The 21414-nt window shown below is 44.7% G+C and overlaps 1 protein-coding gene and 1 long non-coding RNA gene across 5 annotated transcripts in view; one reads left to right on the top strand and one right to left on the bottom strand.

Moving 5' to 3' along the window:
* Positions 1 to 21414, top strand: part of LOC140504140 (calmodulin-binding transcription activator 1-like) — a 1000289-nt gene that overhangs the window by 915280 nt on the left and 63595 nt on the right. Inside the window, exon 1 of one of the 4 annotated variants that reach the window (XM_072608742.1) lies at positions 16614 to 17623. The exons of 1 other annotated variant lie outside the window; for it this stretch is intronic. The gene's annotated coding sequence lies outside the window, so the exon portion shown is untranslated. 2 more of the 4 variants (XM_072608743.1, XM_072608741.1) reach the window with 2 other exon arrangements.
* LOC140504142 (uncharacterized) overlaps positions 1 to 21414 on the bottom strand; it is a 143178-nt gene that overhangs the window by 65084 nt on the left and 56680 nt on the right. The gene's annotated exons all lie outside the window — the stretch shown is intronic.

A 21414-nucleotide genomic window follows, 5' to 3' on the forward strand; every position in this document is an offset into this window, starting at 1 on the left:
GGACTCCTTTGTCGTTAGTCTGTTGCAATTCAAGGAGTGGAATATATGCATTATATCATTGTGGGGGGAGCATGGATCTGAGATGTAGCCACCCTTTCTCAGTCTTGTTAGTACTCAGAGTTTGCTTTCCTAAATGGCTCAGGGGAGGTCCAAGTGCTTCTTGGAGAGCCTATGAGGGTGGAAGTGTGTCAAAGCTGGGTCTCTAAGAAGTCTGTAGAGAACATGTAAGCATAGACTCAGCCCTGAGCCCCCAGTTACTGCAGTCTTCTCCACTGACCTCTTAATCAGGAGGTCTGTGTGTGTCCTGAGGAATGTTTTCTCAGGGGTTTACCTCCTGAGAAGGTATCAGGACAACCAACTCCAGGGCACAGAGATTAGATCATTGTCTCGTAGGGAGGCAGAAATCTAGTAGGAAGTGCTTCCCAGGTCTGCAATGAAGTCCCTACCCAGTCAATTAGTTTTTAAAACCCTCCACAATCTGGCTCCAGTCTACCTTTCCAGACCCATTGCCCATTAATTTCCCTGACACTCTCTATGTTCCAGCCAAATTAGACTACAAGGAGTTCCTTAAACTCAGCATTATATCTCTTGCCTAGGCTTTTTTGTCTCTTTCTCTGTCTCTGTCTCTCTCTATCTCTGTCTCTGTCTCTCTCTCTCTTTCTCTGTCTCTCTGTTTCTTTCTTTCTCTCCCTTTCTCTCTCTCCCTCCATTTCTAATTTTCTCTCCCCCCTCATCTCTCTCTCTCAAAATGTTTCACTTCCTTCCAGACTCAACTCCTGGGCTTCTGCCTATGGGAAACTTTCCCTGTGCCTCCTGTTTATTAGGCTTCTACCTCATACTACTTGCATTTGTTTCTCTGTTTTCATGTTCCATCACTCAGTAAAACATAAGCTTATTGAGAGGAGGGCCTGGTTTTCATTTTTGCTTTTGTATTCCCAGCATCTTACACAGTATCTGGCAAATTCTAGGCACTCTATAAATTTCATTTCATTGATTCAAACCCCCTTTCTGTCTGTGTCATGCTGTTGAATTGTCTATGCCAATGAAAAGGCAGCATGGCATAATAGAGAGCTGGTCTTGGAGTTGGAAAGTCCAGGGTTCAAGTCTGGAATCTGTTAGAACACTTCTGTTCCAGAGGCAGCTATTTAAGACTCTATATTGCAAAGAAAATGTTGACCTACATTGGTAGAGAATGGGTTCCTTGCCTGGGATCTCCCTATACCAATAAAATCAAATTGCCATCCTTTCTCTCTTGATAGGAAATGGCAGCTTCTCTCTAGCCATAAATGGATTTACAGTCAGAAGACCTAGGTTCAAGTCCTGACCTTGAGCAAGGCCTTCTCTGTCTCTGGGCCTCATTTCCAATACCACAAAAGGGTTGAGTTTAATAATTTCCAAAAAGTCTTCTAAAATCAATGATCCTATAGAAAGGTACCATGGGACATCACTTGGGGAGGTCCAAGTTGTTTGCAGAGTTTTGATTGATTCTTCCTTGCTGCTAGGGCAGGAAGTGAAAGCAAGGGGTAGGAGGCCCTGCATGTTACAGGGGCTTCAAGCATTTGAAGTACTGAGATTAGCCTTGTTCAGCTTGGCTCCAGGGCAGGACGATACACACTGGATAAAAGCTGAAAAGAGACAGCTTTTGACTTGAAATCAGGAAAAATATTCCTAATATTCCCACCTCCCTGATGGGCTGCTCCTCATTGGAATTATTCAAGAAAAATTTGGATGACTTGGGTAATGACCTGTTAGAAATACTGTTGGGGGAGAGGGGAGGGAAGCAGAAATTCTTGTTCACCTGTGTGTTAAACTTGACAATTTCTGAGTTCCCTTTCAACTTTGAGAGTCCATGATTATCTATAAGACCTGCCCTAAATGGCTTATATCGAGCTGGAAGTGAAGACTTGTACACTGACCATTATGATACAAGACAGCCTGTGTGGTGAGTCAGAGAAGTAGCATAAACAAGAAATTTGCACCAGAAGTCAAAAACAGGGGGAAACCATGTCTAAGGGGGTACAAAGAGGAGAAGCTTTATGGAAAAGGTGGGACTTAGGCTGAGCCTTGGAGGATGGGTAAGATTCCAACAGGAAGAGACAGCTCAAGGCAATGTAGAATTGTGTGAAAATGTGTGTTGCAGAGATTGCAAATGGGGGAGCAGTTCAAAGGTCAGGGAGGTTGTGGTGGGAAAAACCCTGGATTTGGAGTCTGAGGAACTGGGTTCTAATCCCAACTTGTCCACTTATACCTGCGTGACCCCTAGCAGATTGCTTCTCTTCCCTTAACCTCAACTTAGTCTTCTATAAAATAAAAGGTTTGGAGTAGATGGTCTTCAAGATCTCTTCCTGCTCTAAACCCTATGAGCCTATGATCAGTGATGGTACCAGGGGTCAAGTAAGACTCCATGGAGAAAATATATTGAGCATGCATTTGTCCCACAGTTGTGATCAGGCAAAGAAGAAGAGAGTGAGGAGGACTAATGAGCTGGGCAAGGGACGCAGGGACAAGAATTGGACCTTTATATGAGACATCAAGGTTGATCCGACTAGGGAAGCGAAAGAGTGGAGATTAACCTTAGATGGAGGTGGTGGGGCTGGGCGATTCAGGTTCAAAGTCAAGGGGGCTGGGTTCACTAATGGAAGCAGCCTACTACATAGGAGCTGTTTCAGAATCTCTATGGGCTGATAGTGCCTGCTTTATGTATCCTAATGAGGGCTGATGACTCATGATGGCTCCTTTACAGACTATTCATTGCACATAGCAACAGGCCCTGTGGGGCAGCCGAAAGCATGCTGGCTTGGGAGTCAGAAGGCCTGGGTTTAAATATCACTTCTACTCTCTTGTATTTACTTGTGTATACTTAAAGGTATATGTGTTGTTTCCTCAAATAGAAGTAAAATCCTTCGGAGGAATTTTTGCTTTTGTATTCCCAGAGTCTAACACATTGGCTAGCACGTTGTTGTTTGGTAGTTAGTCATGTCCGATTCTCTGTGACCCCATTTGGGGTTTTCTTGGCAAAGATACTGAAGTGGCTTTCCATTTCCTTCTCTAGCTCATTTTACAGAAGAGGAAGCTGAGGCAAATAGGGCTACAGGACTTGCCCAGGGTCACACAGCTAGTAAGTGTAAGATTTGAACTCAGGTCTTCCTGACTCCAGGTCTAGCATTCCATGTCACTTAGCCCTCTCTAACAACATTGCCTGGAAAGAACAGCAAAATCAGGCAAGAGAATGGCCAATGCCTTTCTCTAGTGACAGAGCCTTAAAGGCCTGCTTTCAGCCTAAGAGGCAGGGTGGCCCTGGAGTCAGGAATAGCTCAGTTTAAAGACTTTTAGACTTTCCTAATTATGTGGTCCTGGGAAAGTCATTTAGCTTTTCTGAGCCTCAGTTTCCTCATATGTAACATAAGGATATCTGTAGTACCCTCTTGCAGGGTTATCATGAAGCATAAATGAGATTAATGATCAGAGAACCTTATAAACATTCAGGGACTATGAAAATGTCGGATGATGTTCATTCAGACACCACCATACAGGTGTTGGAGCTCAGAGGCAGAACCTAGGCTTTGGACCTTCCTGCTCCTGTGTTCAGAGCTTGGGGCACTGGGCTGGAGATAGGAAAGGCCAGGAGCAGGAATCTTTCCACTTTTGCCCCAGGCCAGAGTTCTTGGGCGTTCTGTGGAGCAGATATAGGAAATGGGGAGAAAACAGAAGAGTGAGAGACTGGAGAGGGAAAAGAACATAACCTCCATCTTCAAGTATTTCAAGTCATAGGATTGTTCTCCTGACCCTAGAGGGGAGAACCAGAAATGATGGGTAAAAATTGCAGAAGTGGATGGAGGCTTGAGATCAGAAAGAGCTTTTGTACCATTAGAGCTACTCCAGAGAGGAACAGGCCACATGGGGAGGTGGTGCCTCTTTCCACTCCAGAGGTCATCAGCAAGACTGGATGCCCACCTTTGGGGGGGGTGATAAAAGAGAATTCTCATCCAGCTGTGGGTTAGATCAGATGCCAATGAGGTAATTTCCTACTCTGAAATTCTGCATTTCTGTGTCCAGTTCTTCAGATCTTAATGATTTGGGGCTAGGCTAAGCCAGATGGGTGAGACTTAAGTTTCTTCTTTGCTCTGCCCCTGATTGACTGTTGCTCCCCAGGCCCAGATGTGGCCCAGGAGACAGATTGCCACATGCCTTCGATAGGGATGTGGGGGGTTGAGAAGAGGGAAGGTAGGAATTAGAAGATATCAGGAGTATGTTTCTAAAGTTGGAGCACATTGTGATTCATCCTAGAGTGACATAGTGGTGCCAGATTCGGGGGGGGGGGGGTATGGGCTTCTGGGCTCATTAATGAGTGGTTGCTAATCTAAAGAATAGAAGAGATGAGTCCAGAAGGGCAGAAACCCAGCCTGGAAGACCTGCTCCATGTAATTATGCCTTAGCTCCTAAGTAAATTACATTTGGCTGTCTTTAGCCAGCCTGCGTCATTCCGATCCTGATCTGCAGCTTCCCAGAATGCAAGGGTCCCAAGCAGAATAGGAACGCTGAGCCTTTTCAAGGGAAGCTGCAGCTGACCTGGGATGTGGGGATTCCCCCCCCCCCCCCCAAGCCTCAGTCGCATTGGTTTTTCATGTTTGGCCCAGGGATCCTCCCCATCACACCAGGTACCCAGAGCATGCTCTTCCAGGAAAAAAACAGCAATCCAGTCCAACTGGGGGGGTGGTCTGCTACAGAGGGGAAAGCTTATATTTTTGGAGCTGAAAGGGTCATCCAGCCTAACCTCTTATTTTATAGACATGAAGACTAAGGCCAGAAAGGTTAAGTGATATACCCAAGGTCACCTAGATTGAAGGAGACATAGCCAGGATTTGAATCTTTGTCTTCTTTCCCCAAACCTTCTCACTAGACCACACTGCCCTTTGAATCAGAGGACCTGGATTCCAATCCTGCCTCTGACACTCACTATCTTGTGACCTTAACTCACCTAGTTCAACCCCCTCTATTTTACAGATGAGTAAAGGGAGCCTCGGGAAGGTAAGTGGCTTGCCCTAGGTCACACTTACGGATTACAAGGACTGAGATTTGAATTTAAGTCCTCTGACTGCAAATCCAGATTAGCTAGTATCATGAAGTGGAGAGTACTCCTTGCTCCCAGGCCTTAAACAGGCTGGGTTTTGTTTCTTGTTTTTATGAGTGGTGGATCTATGAGGGTTTAGAAGCTGTGGTTGCTTTGAGGTTGTTTTTTTTTTCCTTTGCCCCTGCATTTTGCTTATAAAATAACCAGCAATTCTCTAAGACAGAAGAATGTGTATTGTTGGAGCAGGAAAGATGGAGGAGGGTGGTGTGGTCTTGGTTAGTCCTTTGTCTGCTGTGAAGGCCATGGTGCTATCCTCTGCCTTCCCAGGTGGCAGAATGAAATTGATCAAATTCCAGCTCAGTTCAACAAGATGTAAGATTAAATGAGAAGTTCCAAAAGAACTCATCTACAAAGGTGATTGTGCTAACATATTATTTCAATTACCTTGTTAAATCGCTCAAGCCTGCCTGTGCTGCTCTGTAAACCAACCTACCTCCCGTCTCTATCTTGCAAATGGCACCCCTGACTCAAGCAATGTTCTTTTCCAAAGACAGAGAAGTGTTCTCTTGATATCTTCCATTTTGTAATACCAGAGTCAGATGCAGTTCCACTCCCAGCACTGAAATGTCAGAGCCTCCCAAACCTCACCTCCTTGGTACTGTCTTCCCTGATCTAGGGACTGGGGTCCTGGTGAAGAAAGAGCTGGGCTGGACATCCCTACTGCAGACTTCCCCATGAATAAACACCCCTCTTTTGCCCTTCTGTTCTAATGAGAATGGAAAGCACCGTGAAAATTGAGAAGTGACTAAATGCAGGAATGGGGCTAAGAGACAGAGCAAAGAGCAGAGAGCCGTGCTACTTAATAATTCACATTTTTTAAGTTATGAAAAATGGAAGTGATGCAACTTTCAACCATTTCATGTAAGAGGTGAATAATTCAGTATAATTTTTAGGGCATAAAAAATGCATAGACTTTATAGTTTTATAAAATAGATTATGTTTGCTACCTCACCTGAAGGCCTGTTTGAGGTAACTCAGGGACCCCACAACAGGAACAGAAGTGAATTCTCTACTCTCAGTGGGAACCAAGAGGCAACATTGATTGGGGCTGCTTCAGACCACTCAAGATGGTTTGGTAGATCCTGAAAAAAGCCATCAGCAGTGCCCCATGTGGTGGTAATTACAGGCTTCTGCCCCACTTACTGGATTCCCATGGTGCTCTGGAACTGGCCATCTTAAAAGCTTTGAGGATCTCAAAAGCTTTCAGCTACCTCCAGTCCCCACTCTCCCCAGCCTAATCAAAGCCTTAAGAGGATGAATCTTTAGGGTGCTCTTGTTGAGGGGTAAGAGGTATAGACAGGACCTGAAGAGGAAAATCAGAGAGTATAGAAAGAACATGATCTTTTAAATCCATTTAAAAAAATTTTTAAACCATTCTTTCCCCTGGTTTTCTTGCTTTTTTACTGCTGGTGAGAAAGTGAGTGGGAGCCCATTTATATCTGGTTAAAGATGCTGGCATTATTCCAAGTCACTTGAAAGTGAGTTTAAAACAAATGGTGTCATTGAAAGCTCTTTTCCTTCCAGAGGAACATCTCACTTTAGCATTAGAGACAAGTATAATTTGGTGGGTGTTCACGTGTCCTAATGAACAACTCATCTTAGCTTTACAGATAGCAAAGCCAAACAAACTATTTAATGGGCCTTGGAGTGAGTCAGTAAAAGAAGATCCATTGTAAGTGTCCTGAAGTGCCTACTATGTGTCCACAAAATTCTGGGGGCTGGGACACTCAAATTCTTAAGGATTTTTGAAGAATAAGAGCAAAATAGATCATCTGGGCAATGCATGATAGGAGAAGAAAATGGGGTAGTCATGTGTTCAGCACCTGTGGTCATCATCCTGGGAAGCAACCCCTGTGGAAGTATAACCAGGTAACTTCCTGCAATTCTATAGCCTCAACTATGAAGACCCAGAAAAAGAAATCTTTATCACTGTCAACTAGTTAACACAGAAACCAAGTGGAGAAGGCTTTATAGAAGAGGGGTTAACCTCTGCTTTCTCGCTGCCCCCCAAGGACCATAGGACCTTCCCTTTGGACTTGAGCTGAGACCTTCCAAGTGTATTGTCTCCTTCATTGGAACGTGAGCCCCTTGAGAGCAGAGACTGACTTCCCTCTTTGTTTGTATCTCTAGCGCTTAGCAAAGTGCATTGCGCATAGGAAGACCTTAATAAATGCTTTTTCATTCATTATTCATGAATGATGACAGATGGACAATCAGAGTGTTCCACTGAGATCCTCTCAGGGTCAGGAGAAATGGAGGAAAGGCTCCAGCTCATTGTTCCTTGAGGTGAACAAAGAACTCAGTTATCTGTAGTGAATTTAAAGTAAGACATGGGCAAGGATCATACAGGATGGGCAAGAATAGATAGCTTTGGATCTGCATGAAAAGAGGGGAAAGCTGAGCCAGAGAGATCACATGTTCATCAGCATAGGCACTGAAGATATAAAGGCAACAGGGGAAGCCAGGGCTACCTGCTGTCAAGGTGCTTCCATTCTTCTGAGGGACACAACATGTACACAGACAAGTAAATACAAAATAATTTGTATTTATTAAAGTATAAGTAATTACAAAAATGCAAAAATCATTTCAGAAAAGCCCAAACAACTGGCTGAGAGGGTAGGGAATCTTCAAGGAAGACTAGGCAGTCTGAGAGACAGTCAAGGGGAGAGGGAGACCTCCAAGACATCCTGGTCAGCCTGAGAGACAAGCCTTTCCCTGATGATATTGAGTCCTGAGAACGTTCGAACATTTAGCACTGGAATGTATGAAAACTCACTGCAAGTTACATGTGTCAACTTCTCCTTTCCACAAAGAGCCTGTGATGGTGATTGTTTCTAAATATACTTAAGGATGAAAATTATGCCTCCCTTTTGGTTAGGCATCTTAAATGTCAGAAGCATGACAAATGATTGTGACATGACAGGTATGATGGCAGCAATTCTTCCTCTGTATTTCTAGGGGCTAGTCACTTGCCTGGAAAGGAAACTCTAAGTGGTTCCTTCTGCCAGCACTTGACCGTCAGACAGCATTTGTCAAGTGGGTGGATTTGAAATGGTTTCCATGTATGCCTGTGCAACCCCTGCTTTGCTTCACATTTGGGAAAGGGAAAGTCCACCTCTTTTGGCAGTTTGGTCAGATCTAATAAGATGGCACACATAAAATGTTTTGCAAACCTGAAAATACTATATAATTAAGAGGCATTTTTTTTTGTTCTGGACATATGATTTCATTGGTGTGAGAGAATTAATTCTTGATCCTGCATTTTATATTTGATTTTCCTCTGTGATTTTTTTTATGTGACTATGTTCTGTATTCTATGTAACAAACCTAAAGCCTTTTCTCTGTTTCTGCATGAAGAAGCTCATGTATGCAAAAGTTCAGTCTCCTCTCTCTCTGAAGTTAGATATCAAAGGCTTAAGTTTTCTCACAATCACTGGTAGTTAAAGAAAAACTCTGTTCTCAATAATCTTTAAAAATATTATATTAGCATTTCATGCAAGTTTTGTGTCCTTGAGAAGGATAATTGAACTAACTGACCTTATCCCATCTTTTTAAAAGATGGTCTTATCTAATTCCCAGGCACCAGTTTGTCTAAGTACCTGGGTCCCTATCAATGACCTCAGGATTTGGCTGGGATCCATAAAATTCACAAAAACACTCCTTAGAGATAGAGAGGTTGTCTCCATCCCTTGTTCTTTATCCTATGCCCAGTTGGTTTAATGTAACCAATCATGATCCCACACCTCTGTGACACTAGCCAATTATATTTTTTTTGTTCTTTTCTTTGTTCTATACTTATAAAAATGAATCACTTTTCAATTTGATGTCTTTTGTTCGGAGGCAATGAGTGCCATTTGACCCATCCTTTATTAAAAGGTTCAGCACCCTATTAATGAACTACTATTGCGCTTAGAGAATGGCCTCAGTTTACCTTTTGGTCAAATTTCACACAATACAGGTGTAAGGAAATCCCAGTGAGGAAACTCCCTCCACCAATATAGATCAGCAGCTCCTTTGTAACCTCAAGTTTTAGAGGGTTGGTGGGGGCCCTAGGAGGTTAAGTGACTTTTCTCTCATCACACGAGCAGTATGTGTCAGAGGTTGAAATTGAAGCCAGATCTCTCTGACTGCCATTGTCCCTCACCTGACTCCCCTCTCTCTATATATTATGCCAGGCTGCCTCTCTATTATTATGGTTATTCCACCACCACCCAACACCCTCAGACAAAAAATAAATGCTACCAGTTCAGGAAGGGAAAGGATTTTTAAGCAGACAATAAAAAAAGAACACCAGCCTATGCCTTGAAGTCTGAGTTACTATAGATGAATACATTCTGTGGTTATCCCTACCCGGATGTGTTTGGAGGATAAAGCAGTTTGGTCCTTGAGCACAATCATTTTCAGCAGGATTTAGTCAGGGACTCTGGGCCATTGCCTATCTGAGGGAAAATCTCTTGCCCTGTCTGGGCCTCAGGCCTCTTATTGGTAAGAGGCTCCCATCTAGCTAGCAGGATCCACACAGGCAGATCACATGTACGGATATCTCCTCTTCTCCTCACCTTCCCTTCCATCTCTGTTATGACCACCATAACCAGTTGTGACTTTTTCAGTGAGAAACATGCAATTGTTTTCCCCATACGTTATTTCTTCTATTGATGAGCTGCTTTTGTTTTCCTTGTCAAGGAGACTTCCACTCATTTTAACATTTGTTAAATATCTGCTATGTGCCAGGCATTGTGCTAGCCACTAAGGATATTAAAACAAAGAAATAAACAAAAACAACCCAGCCTCTGCCCTCAAAAAGTCTCCTGGAATGCAGGATCTTGGGATACACAGTCCAGTGTCTTATCGCACTTACTGCACCATAATGCCTTGGATCCAGAGCAGGTTTGCGTAGAGTAGGCCTTGAGATGGCAGCTTCCCCATCCCTGACATAGAGCATAATAGAAAGGACAAGAGAAGCTTCCTTGGTGCTTCGGGAAGGAGAAGGACCAAAGAGCAGAGGGGAATCAACAAAGATGGGTGGAGAAAAGCCAAAGCTAACCTTTTTTTTGTTGTTGGCCATCCCTACTTGAGGCAAAAAGAGATCTCTAGAGTTGGACTTTATGGAAGCAAATGGGCCTGATTTTTTTTTCAGGTCAAATCGACTCTGCAATCTAATTCAAGTAAAAAATATTAAACACCTACTATATTCAAAGCACTATGCTCGATAAAATGAAATGATAAAATGAAAAACCCCCAAAGAGCTCACATTCTGATACATGTACATATATATACTTGGAGGTTTCAATGTCAAGTCAGATGAAAAGGTCCCATAGTCCTTTGTGTGCAGTGGCAAAGCAGATGGTACCATGTGTCTTCTGTAATGTGACTTCTTCAGATAACCTTAATCATTTCTGATATTCACCATTTGACATTGCCAAATCCTCACAAGAATTTTATTTTCTGGGTCTTCCATAGCCCTGGGTGCTGAGGAGGCTGGGGTGCCAGAGCCTGCACAAGATGTTACCATGTCCCATCTCCATAGGGGTTGGGCTTCCTGGGATAACAGTTTCAAGTGCTAGTTATAAGTAGGATCAGTGGTTGCCAGGGCTCTTGGACTTGCCTGACTAATGGGGACAGCTAGTAAGCATTTGGTGTTGGTAATGGCAAAGAAAGTGGGTGCCCTTACCACAATGACTTCTTTCCTAAACAATGGCTACAGATCCCAGGCTGGAAGCAGAGCTAGGAGTCAGAGGGAACCTGCTGTTCTCAAGGATCTTTGGTTCAGGGTCCAAGCTATCTCCATCAGGGTCTGAGGGGAGACAGGAGTTGAGGTAGTGTTCTTTCTTGCACCAAATTAACTGATATTTCCATATATGTTCATGTTTATCTTCAAATAGAGTATAAGCTCTTTGAGGGTACAGACTCTTGTCTTTGCCTTTTCTGTCCTCAGCATCTACCATAGTACATTGCTTATGATAGGAGTTTATTATTTGTTGAAATAAATGGAATTGAATTGAATTCATGCATGGGTTAGACTAGATGCATTGTTAAGGGCCCTTCTAACTATTGAGATTTCCATGATACTAAGATTTTTCTTCACCCATCAGTCAGTGTGAATTCACAGAATGGAAAATCATTTCAATATTATACTAATCAAAACATAATCAGGGTAGCCATGGTTCCCACCCATATCTCTACATCTAGAAGGCCTAACCTCATTATAAAACCAAAAGAAGTGACAGTTAGATTAGCCAATATTTTTCTACTTTTCATTTCTCCCTGGGGACTAGCATAGATCATAGACAATCACTACCCATTTTCTACCAGGGTGATTACTGCATGTTTATGTACTAAGCCTGAATCATTAGACCGGCCAGGTTAGGCCTGGCCCAGAATAAAGATTATGATGATGAAGTTGGTAGGAGGGTTAGGTGATGTATTGCCTTTCATTTTTTCTGGTCTAAATGGTGTTCTCTGAGTCACCTTTTTCTGGGTTCAAAGTTAAGAAGTATTTCATCTGACCTTCCTTCTCCCAAGTCTGTGCAGTCAGTACTTATCCAATATGGCACTATGGAACCAGATTGCTTGAGAAAGCCCCATTCTCTAGGACCCGCTTATTTAATCATCTTATCCAAACTCTTTGCTGACCTTTCTTGATTGGTTCAACTGAAACATAGTAGAGAATGATTTCTTTTGTATATTTCTTTAAGAGCTTCTAGCTCTTACATACCATAATCCAGAGGTGGAGAACCTGCGGCTTCAAGGCCACATGTGATTTGCTAGGTCCTAGGGTGCATCCTTTTTACTGAGATCAAAAACAAATACTTTATTAAGGGGATTTGTTTTGTGAAGTTTGGATTCAGTCAAAGGGCTGCACTTGAGGATCTGGGGGCCACACGTGGCCTTGAAGCTGCATGTTCCTCGCCCCTGTGGGCATAATTCATCAATGACTACCTTTGGATTTAAGGGAGCCTCACCTTTTCCCTTAGAATCCCTAGTTCCTTTCAAGGTTTGTTTCAAGTATTCTCCTATGTGAGAAAACTGCCTTCCTTATCCATTTTATCCCCTCCATAGATTTAAATCCCTAAAGGGTAGGGGTTGTTTTATTTTTGGTTTTGTATCTCCAAAGCCTAGCATAGAGTTTTGCATATAGTAGGCAATTAATAAATGTTTATTGATCAATGGCAAATAAGCAAAAAGCTTTTCCCCAAAAACTTACAAACATTAGATTTTATCATTTTTTTGCTATTTTGATGCTTCTAGTGAGTTCACTTCTGGTGTTATCTTTCACTCTGTTCTTAAATTATGTCCCACAACTTGAAAAATAGATTATTTGTTTTCTTGGTTTGTCCCTGGATAGGCAGCAAATTAACATCAGTAGGTTAGTAGGTTGCCTTTCTTGTTATCATGAGGGCTTTTAAAATTTTTTAGAAACAGATGTTTATAGATCTTCAGAAACATGTTTATCTTGAAAATAATAATTTCTATTCCTCTAATAGCTCAAACTTTGTCTTCAGAATTGGAAGTGAATTTAGTTGATGGTACCTAATTTCAACTTTGTTATGTGGCATTAATAGTAAATCAAACAAAAAAAAAACCAATTTATTAAATGTGTCAGGCACTGGTGATACAAATACAGAAGAGTGACAAGCCTTTTCCTCAAAGAGTTCGCATTCTGCTAGATAGTAAATGTCCATCATTCAAACACACATACACACACACACACACACACACCAGAGAATTTTCTATACTGATTTCTTAAATTATATCTAAATCTACATAGTATGCTCATATTATTTGCTGCCTATATAAAAACATAATGGAAAAAATACAGAAATTAAATTTAAAATGGCAGAGGTATAACTATAGTGGGATACTCTGCCCCAGGACACCACAGGTGAAAGATGTACACTTTCTCTGATCAATGGGGAGATCACTGTCCCCTTATCTTAAGATTCTTCTCCTGTCCCCAGTCTCTGAAATCCTAGCAGGTCCTATCCTGGCAAGGATAGAATCTCCTCTGGGGTCCCTCCGCATCTCAACTGAATTTGTTCCAGTTTTCTGGCTCTGAATAGAGAGACATAGTCAACTATGGTTTATAAACATGCACCGTGAAACTGACCAGTCTGAATTTTCAGAGAGCTATGTGTCATATACCCTCCTATAGAGGTGGTTTGCATTATTGTACTATCAGTGTGCTAGTCTGGCTACGTGTAGGTCCACTTCTTTTATGGGATATTATAGGACCAGCCAAGTATATTTCTGGAGTATTTCCCAGAATTTCCCCAACAGCTTATGTTACCCTTAAATTCTCACAAATTATTGATATTTTCTTTAGAGGTTAACTTTCTTCCTTCCAGGTTAAGAAATGATTGAAAGGCACTTATGTGGTCCAAGTTAATTGTTAGAATACAGACTTATTGCTGGATTTCTACCATACTTGAACAATTAAAAGGAGAAAAGTCTGCTTCTTGACAAGTCTATCTTATACAGAGTTAGTAAGAGGAGCTCCAAGACTAGGTGTCATTTACACCACTTTAAGTAAATCTGGTGAATCCTTCCTGTGATCTCTGACTAACCAAAGCATGGTAGACTTTTCAGTGAGGCAAAATAAGTTGTCCCTAGTGACTCCACATTGACAGATACAGAAGCCAGTGAGTTATGGTAATTTCCTTACTTCCCTACCCCCCACCCACATAAATAATCTTAGTTACCTTGGTTCCCCAATGGCTAGACTGGAGGGATAGACTGAATACATAAATAGGCCCTGGATCTCACAAAGAAAGATTGAATACATAAATAGGCCCTGGATCTCACAATAGGGAAAACCCAAAACTCCAAACTCTGCTGCTCTCCTCATCATCCTTAGAACTAGATTTCTTGTACTATGCAATGAGTAGATTCCCCTTCCTTAAGACTCTCTGATGAACACAGATAGGCACCACGGGATGAGGAGAGGTTTATTGCTCATGGAACTAGGACCAATTCCACCATCCACTAGGAGGCTCAGAACAAATGAGAACTTGGTTCTCATGATTTGAATCTTAGTTTAGTGTTAGATCCAGAAAGAATGCTCAGTTGGGTTCAGATTTTGGACCTTTAAGGTAATATAGCTTCAAATTCTGTCTCTGTCACTTACTGCCTGTGGAATGTTGGAGAAATCTCTTCATGTCTCTGCTTCCTCATCCATAAAATAAGGAAATGAGAGGTTTGGCACAGATAGACGGACAGATAGGTAAGCAGACAGATAATTTATTAGGTGCTGAGGACACAAACAAAAAAATATTTTACATTCTAATGGGTGAAGACATCATGTAAGGGTGACTGTAAGGGAGTGGGGGGGGGTAAAGATGAGGATGATGACTAGAGTGGCAAGTTCTCAGTAGGGCAGTGGTGGAAGAAGGGAGAAAAATGAGCACACTAGCCAGAACACTGGTGATATAGTGAGAAGATTACCAGGAATGGATCTCTAAAGTCCCTTGCAGCTCTTAATCTATGACCTGTAACCAGAAAAAAATAGAGGAATCCTGGAAAGGGGAGGGGCTTGACCTGAGGTTCCATTTAATTATCTGAGCAGCCAGCCAGCAGAACAAGAATTACTAAGTTACTGAGCCTTCCCATTGGTTTATGGCTAATGGCAGATGGCACCTCAAGGCTACTCTTGTCAACCTTCTCTCTGAGTTGGTCCTAACAGTTCCCATTCAGGTCTGAGTTTCTAGCAGAAAGGGGGAGGTAAACAGTGACCCAGTGTTAATCAGTGCCAACAAAATGCTTAATTTAGAAAAAGTGTTAGATTTGGAATCTGAAGGCTTGGGTTTGAATCCTTAATAGCTGCATGACCTTGGGCAAGTGATTCAAACTAGAGTTTCCTCCTTTGTAAAATAAAGGGATTGAATTAGATGATCTCTAATATCCTTTCCAAGTCCCAGACTGTGATCTTCAGTGATCATGGGCAGTAACCTAAACCTCCACAGGCTTGCTCCATGATCTTTAAAAGGAAGTTATTGATCATTGCCAAGGAAAGAATCACAAAATCACAGAATTTGAGAGTTGGAAGAGCCCTCAAAGTCCATCTAACCAAACCCATATGCAAAGAAGTTCCCACCATAAGATTGTAGTGGGATCCTCCAGCCTCCTCTGCCTAATGACACCCAAGGATTTGGGGCAAGAGACCTGATTTGGAAGTCTCAATCCTGGTACCTATCGCCTATCTAACTTTGGTGAAGTGATTTCAGAATTCTGGACCACAGTTCCCTCCAATCTGAAATTAGATGAGATGAACCAGATGCTTCTATAGGTCTCTTCCAATCCTAAAGCCATAAGGTCCTGGCAACTAACTAAGATTCTGTGAGAGTTATCTATAAATACAAATGTTTCATTATTGTCAAGAGCTTCCAGTGTGGAAACTGCCTCCCCTGGTGTTGATAGCAACTCTCTGTAACTTTATAATCTTAGAGAGTCATGGAGCTATAGTATGTGTCAGGGGCAAGATTTGGAATCCGCTTGTTCTGACTCCCAAGGCTTCTTCTATCCTCTAAGCCACAGTGCCTCTCTACATATAAAAGAATTGTGCATTAATAGCCTCATGGATCTAGAATTGGAAGGGACCTGGCAGGCCATCATGTCCAACCTTCCCATGTTAGAGATGAGGACACTGGAACCATTATGGAGTATTTCACCTTGGAATGACTGCAAGAGATTGGTATAGACAGCAAGTGGGGTGGTCTGGAAAGACTTGATGGAAATGATTGATAGATTTGGATAGGCAAATGAGTGTACTAAAAGGGTGGGGGGTTGAAGAGAGAAGGGGGGAGGGGGTGCCGGGAATGAAAATAGGTAGGAAGCTCACGGTTACTTTGGCTGATAGTAAGCAGACCAACTGGCAGAAGGAGAAGAGGGATGCTATTGGGAGATAAGTGTAGAAAAGTAAGTTGGGGACAGTTTGTAGAGGATGTCGAATGCCAGGTTAAATGCTTCGGACTTCTTTTCAGTGGGGAACCATGGAAGATTCCGTCCTTAGTGGGACGTGGCTCTAGCTCCATATAAGAACTGTTTCCCCTCTCCCTCAGTGGTCTGATGTGCACCCCTGAGCTCATCCTCTCTGCGGGGTTTCTGGGCTTTTAACTCCGGCCACAATACCCGCGGCAGCCTCCTCGGGGTGCTGTCCTCAGTTCTGAAGCGTGCTGGGACAGCTCCCTCTTGCCTAGTCCCTCTTGCTGGGCTCTTTCCCCTTCTGGGGCCTCCTTCTCTGCCCTCTGTATTCCTTCCTACCTTCTCCCCTTCTGTAGCCTCTTCTCTGCCGCCTGTCTGTCTCCGTCAGTATGTCACACATATATACACATTCTCTCCCCCGGTCTCTGTATTTCTTACTGTCTTTCGCTCCCTAGATCTGTCTCCCCCTCGCTCTTGCGCTCTCGCTCTCCGCAGAGCAGGGCTCCTCCCGCGGCTGCATTGCAGGCTCCGCGGGCAGGCGGCCCCGGATGGGAGGGAAGGAGGGAGGGAGGGAGGAAGGGCCAACAAAGGCTCCCACCCCCCACCCCCAGCGGAGAGGTGCGGGGAGGGAACGGGACTGCAAGGGAGGGTAGTGAGGTGACCACGACTCTTGAGGCTGCCTGGGGCCGAGTCGCGAAGCCCTGGGGAGGGAAGGGGATCCTCGGGAGGGGCAGAGAACAAGGAGGGCTGGGGAAGCAATCAGGTGGGTCCCCAACAGCGCAGGCTGAGACCGTCCGGGCCACCTAAATCGGGGACCAGTGAAGAATGGGGGAGGGGCAGCTAGGAGGAGGGAGGAACGCCCCACTGAGCTGCAGAGGGGAATGAGGAAAGAGGACAAGTCCGTAAGAGGGGCTGGGAGGGAGAGTGGCGTTAAGGGGTACGCGTGGAGCCTCCTGTTCCCGTGTTCCGGGCCCAACAGAGGCTCGAAGGGAGACTGGGCTCAGGTGAGCCCTATGGAGCCTTAGAAATGGGGCTCCAATGAAGGGACGGCATGGGGCAGGCTTTCCTCTCGTCTGTCCAGAGAACCACGGCTGTGGCCCTTCCCACCAGTGGGGACTTGAGGAGGGGAGGGAGAAAAACAGAGCGAGGGGAGATGGACCTGGGCTAGGGGAAAGGAGGCCGTTTGGAGCCTCGGGTATCCTGAATGTGTCCAGAGAGGTTCTAGGGGTTAATGAGGGGCAGGGGTCCTCGGAGAAGCCTTGTAGTCCTCGTCCTGCCCTCCCCTCCCCTGAGGGAGCACAGGCGCCTATAGCGCGCACAGCCGCGAGCCCGCGCCCTGCGGACTCAGGGGGCGCAGTGCCTGCTCAGTCCCCGCTCTGCTCAAGCTCGGGGCTCCGGGACGCCTGCCTCTCCTCGGATCCTGGTGACGTCATGACCACTCCTACCTCCGGATTTGCCGAGGCAGCCGAGGGGGAGGGGCTGTGGTGAGTGAGCTCACCGCTGCGCTCCACCATTGGCCCGGGCAGCGCACACGGCTGTGGCGGGGAGACAACGCTGCCCCAAGCCTGTAGCCCTGTGAGTCGGTCCGGCTGCGGCGTGCGGAACTAAGCGGGCTTGGGGCTGAACTGGGCTGGGCTAGGAAGAGGGGAGGGCTGCACATTCCTGCAGCGGTGCTTCAAAAGTGTGCGTGTGTGTGTGCGTGCTTGCGCGCGTGCCAGTGTGCTTGCGTGCTTCTGCCAGGGGGAGGAAAAGGTGTCTCGAGTGTCCGGGAGAGTTCGAGGGGCGTGTTGTGGAAGGGCGCAGCGTGCCAGGGGTGTGCGAAGGGCGGGGGAGAGGGGGTGAGTATTATGTCACCGTGGCTGGTGTCTCGTGGCGAGGGCGCGAGTGTGTAACGAGTGTGAGGAGATGGCTGTCTCTGAGAGGGTGCCGTCGTAAGTCATTGTTATTGGGGTAGACGTGGTGGCGGGAGGTGGGTTTCTAGTGTTTGCTGTTAAGAAGGGAGGGTGAGTGTTCAGGGCTCGGTGTTTGGGGGAATGTTTGCTGAAGCTGTGTGTATGCTGGGTGTTGGAAGGGTACTGTTTTGAGAGGGGCAGGGTTTGGGAGATTTCTGCAGCGGCCAGGTGTATCTTGGGGAAGTATAAAGGCGTATGTTTTGGTGTCAGTATAACGGGTGTGTTTGGGGAATGCTAAGTGTTTTTTGAGGTGTTAGCGTAAAGGGTGTGTGTTTCAGGTAATCGGTGTAAGTAGTGTTTGCGGGGAGTCCGAGTAAGAGTTGTATTATTTCAGGGGGGTCAGCGTTAGGGGGGTACATTTGGGGGTGCCTTGTTTGGAGAGTACCAGCATAAGGTTTGTGTTAGGAATCCATTTCAGGGAGGGGGTGTATTGGACTTCGGTTGAGGCGGCTGGGAGTAACAGTGTAACCGTTGTGTGTTTTCTGGAAACAGGAGAAAGGTTTGTGTTGGGATCATGGGAATGTAAGGAGGTGTGTTTGGGGGAGCGGGATGTTTGGGGGTTCAGGAGTCAGTTTGTGTGTGAAGAAAGCAGCATGCCAGGAGGAGGGGGCTGTCAGCGAGAGTCGATGAACGCTGGGAGTGTGTGTGCGTGTCAGCCTGGTGGCGTGAGTGCGGCTGACGGGTGCTTGTTTTTGTTTTGAAAGCGCAGTGAGATTGTGGCGGGCTTTTCTGAATGAGCGTTCCTCTCCCTCCGCTCTCCTCCCTACCCCTTCGCTCCCCGTCAGTCCCCAGCTGGCACCGCTCGGCTCCGCTCCGGAGGTACCCTGCCTTGGCCCCTGCGGGCCAGGAGTCAGGTTCGTCTAGCTCTTCGGCAGGGGCCCTGGGGGGAGGGGACTCACTCCCCCGCTAGGTTGGGCTGGGCCGGACTGGGTTGGGCCGTAAGGCACCGCACCGCACAGCCCCGGCACTGGATTGCGCCCGGCCGTGTGCCAGCCCAGCCCCGGCGCGCGTCGGCTCCGGCTCCGGCTCCGGCCCGGCTCGGGCTCCTGGCCCCGGCGCGGCGCCACAGCCCTCACTGCACCAACGCCGCCGCCGGCTGGCCTGCAAGTGTGGCTGAGATTACAGACGAAATGACTCGGGGCAAGACTGTTGAAGTCTGGATTTCCTGGGACGTTGGTCGAGCTGGAAAGCACCTGAAGTATGTTTTTAAACTTGAGCCTTCAGAATGCCTACGATCTGAAAAGTCGAGTTCCCTGAATGAATGAAGGTTTGGAAGAACTTACTATGGGCTTGGTGTCTGGTAGCCCACGAGAATAGAGAAGCTTTGGGGTTTGACCCCGCACTTAGAAGACAGACTTTGTCAATTCACTTCGCTTTCACTGATCGATTCTTTCCTCTTTAGCCAGTTCCTCAGGACAGAGTAAATATGTAGATGAATCCAATTATATGAGGATTTTTCCTTTCTCTGCAATTCAGACACTTTTTCTAAAAGTGGTGATATTGCACACATCACCATCGCAGCTGATTACCACTTTACAGAGGAATGCTGAAATGTCACAAATCCACTTGTAACTACTCCCACTATTGTTGAGGTAGGTAGGACCTCTGCTTTTTGCGTTTAGAATATCTGCCTTACCAAACTCTGACCTGAGAGCATCATCAGTCCAGTTTTGCATGTCTTTGCTTGGTTGAATGCATCCTACCTCCTTAACCATCGAGCTCCCAATCTGCAGTAAGAAAATCAGATTTTTGGTAAATATCATAACTTAGTAGTATAAAGGTTATTTGATCAAATGAACCCTTTACTCTTCCTGTCCGATGGAGCCACTTTAACAGTTCCCATATAAAAACTCTGTCAGAGGAGGAGCCCAAGCAAGAGGGGGGTTACTGTCTGAGAGTCTGATACAGTCATGTGTTGGTAGCAAAGATGGTTTCATGGTGAGCATTTTCAAGATTATTATTATTTTAGGACTGGAATTAGACTATAGGAAATAAACTTATGTTGATCTCTCATTTACTATTGCATTTGTTTAATATTCTAGAGACAGTTTCCCAAAACTTTAGTTTACTTGTGAAAATAAGCACAAGTCCCCTGGACTTGTAAATGACAATGAATTTACGACCAATTATGAATACTTATTAAGCTGTAAAGAGCATAACCCAAGAGTAAAGAACCTAATCTCATTTGCTCTTGCTTAATTTTTAAGAAAAAAATTACAGAAAGCAATCCTTGAGTAAATAGTGCATTGTGGTTTTTCTGTACTGCTTTTTCTTAGCAAAATATGTAATTTTAAATACTTAGCAGGCTTTTATTTAACCTGCTGGTACAAGACTGTTCTTGCATGTCTCTAACACCCACCACCACAGTACCTCAATATGCAAAGCATGAGAGCATTGAGAGGTCACAGATAATGAAAAGAATGTTGGCCTACACTTTGGGAGAGTTGAAAGGAGGAATAAGTAAAAGTGGAAATTTAGGGTGATTGGTAACAGATTTGATCTCTAGCTTATGTATAAGGGATTCATGTTCGGAAGGCCTCCAAGGTTCCTTCCAGCCATAAGATTCTATTAATCTGTGCAGAAGTGCACGTTTGCTGATGTTTTCAAGGCTGTTCTCAGCTTAGCCCCCAAATGTCAAGGCTTGTGTCCAGATGCTCACTTCTGGAGTTGTTGTGGCAGTGTTTGGGGTGGTTGTTGTTTGATCACACTGTTTATGAGCCTGTCCCTACAGGCTGAGCTGTGAATTCATTGTCCTTACTTTATCTTAGTGCTAGTGATTTTTTTTAAAATAAAAAAAGAGGAGAAATTGAAGCATTTTCAGCTATTACACAGACTTTGCAGAGAAACTCAGGAAAGATCAAGTTGAGATTCTGTCAAACTGGTTCTTCGATTGTTGCAATGGTAATAGGTTTTCGAGAAATCTTTTGTTCATCCCAAATAATTATTTCTCTGCAATCTGCATTTTTCCTCCTCTCTGTTCTTTGTGCTCCTGACTTGTATTCTTACATTTAAGTGGTTCTCTCTTCCTTTGGTGAGTCAATGTTATTCATCCAATATTTATGCTTCATGAATCTCTACAAAAGCAGAATTGCCCTGGGAGATGCCAACTGGCCTGTACAAAGTCTTCCACTGAGTGGCAGCTGTGGAATAAGAAATGAGTGGTGGAATTTACTTTGGGGTGAATTTCTTTGTATTTCAAGGTTATGCAGGAGCTATCAATGAAATTCTGTGAAAGCTGATGGGAGAGAGAGCCCTGCTGAGATGTACTGAATTACAACTAAGATTTCACATTAAAATCAGTCATATTTACATTTAGGAAGCACTTACAAGTTTACTGGATGACACAAACAGGCACAATCCCTGCACTGAGTGACACTGCAAAAACATCTAGAAGAGATAACTGTCTCCTTAGTG

The sequence above is a fragment of the Notamacropus eugenii genome, chromosome 5 (genome assembly GCF_028372415.1).
Source record: "Notamacropus eugenii isolate mMacEug1 chromosome 5, mMacEug1.pri_v2, whole genome shotgun sequence".
In the NCBI taxonomy this organism is placed as follows: domain Eukaryota; kingdom Metazoa; phylum Chordata; class Mammalia; order Diprotodontia; family Macropodidae; genus Notamacropus; species Notamacropus eugenii.